The sequence below is a fragment of the Chionomys nivalis genome, chromosome 14, assembly GCF_950005125.1.
Source record: "Chionomys nivalis chromosome 14, mChiNiv1.1, whole genome shotgun sequence".
In the NCBI taxonomy this organism is placed as follows: domain Eukaryota; kingdom Metazoa; phylum Chordata; class Mammalia; order Rodentia; family Cricetidae; genus Chionomys; species Chionomys nivalis.
The window spans coordinates 14,010,665-14,014,115 of NC_080099.1; positions in this window are offsets into that span (position 1 = coordinate 14,010,665).

Sequence of the window (3,451 nt, forward strand, 5' to 3'; positions counted from 1 at the left end):
TGTCCTTTTGTTTTTTATAAGTATTCTTCAATTTCTCTTGAAAGTTAAATAGTTCTGCCCCTAGGATATTTTAACCCAATGAATCACCATGTCTTCTGTGAAAATGTGTACAGAGAACAAGTTAATAGAACAACTAGGTAATAAACATTCTATGGAGGAAGACAAGTTGGCATCATTATGTTACTTGGTTGAAGGCATGCCGAGAGTGTGTACACACGGCAGATACGGTGCTTCTCCTATGGGGCCTACATGGTGGTGTCTGGAGGTGACCGCCCCTTCATTTGGTATTATGGTCCACATTCCTGATCTCTTAGGTGAACTTCTTGAGTTTGCCACACAGTTTAGGGCTCCATTGTTAGGTGCTATCCTTAACTTCTCTGTAATTCCCCCCAAGAACATCTTTTTGTCTACATTCCTTTCTCCTATTTGGGAAATGACTTTACCCCACGTACAGTTGGATTATAATGGCAGAGCATGGGGTTGTAAGATATCTGATAATGCAAAGGTTAGTTTCCTAGGAATAAGAAATGTCCTGTGAAAAAATTATATTGAGGTTCTGGAAGGAATCTTCACTCTCGAGAAAGACAGAGTGACTTACTCAAGACACTTACTTATTTACTTACTTACCCCTGTTGTAACTAGAGTTGGCAAGTCTTGACCCCCAAGGCCTGGTCTTTTATCACTAGCTTTCCCCATAAGTTTTATAGCTTAATAGTAATTTCCAAAGTACTTGCATGGACTTGAATAAATTGACCTATTTTAGAAATGCAACTGCATCTAGCATTTTCTGTGCTGAATCTATAAATTACACAGCCCAATAATTGCTTTCCCTCTACTTCCACTGAAAGTGGTCTCAGGAATAATAAGTTGATATTTCCTGAGTTCCTTTTGAAAGAGGTGTTAGAAACTTCTCTAACTTATTTTTATCACCTCTATAAAATTTAAAAGCAAAGTATCATTCTTTGTCAAAAGCCATTCGTATCCTGATTTGCTTCAATTATAACCTCTGATTAGCTATTGAAACTCTCTGATTACAGGCTGACATTGTGCTATCCCAGGAATCACATCAGTGAAATCTATGAAATAATTGATGAAAATTCCGTGATCAGTATACCTTGGAACATAGCACCAAAACATTACAAGGGATTTGCAGTGCAAGCTGCCCTTGCTTCAAATATGTGGCCATTGTTATGGCTTTAGGCATTGACTAATGCTGTCAATTTGATTTATTAACTTTCTAATTACTAAAAAGGACTTTTAAAGGTTTATTCCTTTGCCTGAAAAACTATCACCTGAGCAGTAACCTTAAGCACCACAGAGTCTTAAGGGCTCTGCCTTAAAAAAGGACCCTAAGATGATAAAGTTCATCTACTACACTATCACTCCTCCATGAAAATATGCTCCAAAGTGCTTCTATCAACCTGAGTAAACTGAGAACATCCTCTTTCCTAGATGATGCAATTTAAACTTCCTTAAAGTAGTCTTCACCGTGAGAGTTTATTGTTCTCTCTAAATAGAGGAGACGAAAAAATAAAAGTTCCAAATCACTTAGAAGTTAGCAAGAATGGAGGACCACAGGCGACCTGTGTCGTAACCCCTTGACCAAAGAGACTAAATTACAAAGAAGGATTCAATTAAAAGACACGCAAGTGCCCAGACAGGTTGATTTTATGGGTGTCCCTGAAGAAAAATCGTCAATAAGGCCACTGAACCTCTGTCAGCTACAAAGTCACAGACCATTAGTAGAGAGGAATCGCTCCCTTCTGAGTGTCCACTGAACCTGCCTAGCAGAGGTTGGGCCTCCATGTACTCATGCCATGGCTACAGATTGCTCATATCCTAGAGCAATTATCTGGCTTAGTTGGAACCTAAGGTTTCTATTTTTGGAGAGTTGCTTTGATATAGCAAGCTCGAGATTTGAATTTTGCTTTTGTGTCTTTCAATGGATGGTTTGATAAGGGATGATGGTCCGAAGAGCAAATTGTGGCTTGCCTACTGTGGTAGATGAGTTTGAGTTCTCACTTGGGACTTGCTAAAATACAAGCCAGATAAAAGTCCTTAGCATCTGGACTGAGGGATTAGATTGCGCTGACACTGCAAACTCTTATAAACTGCAGACGACTAATGTGTGACCATATTTGTTATTATTCTCTTAGTGTCTGAGCTTTCATTAGACTTTTGTTCTCAGTTCCTCACAGTGGACTTAATACAAAGTTCTATTGTCTTCTGCTCTGTATCTGTATATTCATCCTCAGAGACATTATATATTAGACTAGAGAGTTCATCTGGAATAAAACGACCTGATGTATTTTAACTCTTCTCATCTAGTCCATAAGGTAGATATAAAAAGTTTTCAAGTACCACTTTAGATGATTTTTTTCTTATATTAATTGTGAAGGCACAGTTCAAACACTGAGCTGGGCACTCAGTATGCAATGGTAAATGAAATGTTTCTATCTCTACAGATGACAGTGTATAAGGAAGTTGCAGGTAATTAAAATTAAAACTGTAAGTGTGGTACTAAGCAATGTAATTTAATATACACTATAGGTAACAAAATGGAGCCAGGCAGTGGTGGCTCTCACCTTTAATGCCAGCACTCGGGAGACAGAGGCAGGTGGATCTCTGTGAGTTTGAGGTCAGCCTGGTCTACAAAATGAATTCCAGGACAGCCAGAGGTAAACAGTGAAACCTGTCTTGAAAAACAACAAACAAACAAACAAACAAAACAAAAACAAAATAGAAAACTAATTGAGAATAACTTCTACCTAAGGAGGTAAGAAATTAAATTATCTAGAAGTTGAGTTCTATAGTTATGATCTGTGCTCCATTTCTTTCTATTAACTTCAGCTAATTTTTTTTTGTTTTTTTTTTGTTTTTTTTTTCTAGACAGGGTTTCTCTGTGGTTTTGGAGCCTATCCTGGAACTAGCTCTTGTAGACCAGGCTGGTCTCGAACTCACAGAGATCCGCCTGCCTCTGCCTCTCGAGTGCTGGGATTAAAGGCGTGCGCCACCACCGCCCGGCTAATTTTTTTTTAATCTTAGATAAAGATTTGCTTTTTAGGCTTCTCCACTGATCCTATCATAAACCTGTATGCCAATCCAAGAGGCCAATATGTTACTACTGCATTCTGCTTTGTACTTTCTGAATGTCTTTGTCGTGAATTTATTTATGTAATTCCTCCTCTTTTATCTCTATCTTTTTCTATTGAGATAATGCATGTATTTGGAGAGAAAAACAATGTTTATTTCATGCAGCAATTCTCAGTACACTAGCAAGAAGCCAGTGGGCTAGCACTGGGTCATTAGTTTTGTACATTCTGTTTAATATTTGTTATATGTTCTAGTGAACAGTTCAATATCAGTACAAGCCTTACTCCTTCACCAAGTTTTGAATATATGACAATATAATTCTTTGTTCCCTAAGGGTTTTTAATGGATTTCTTTAGCT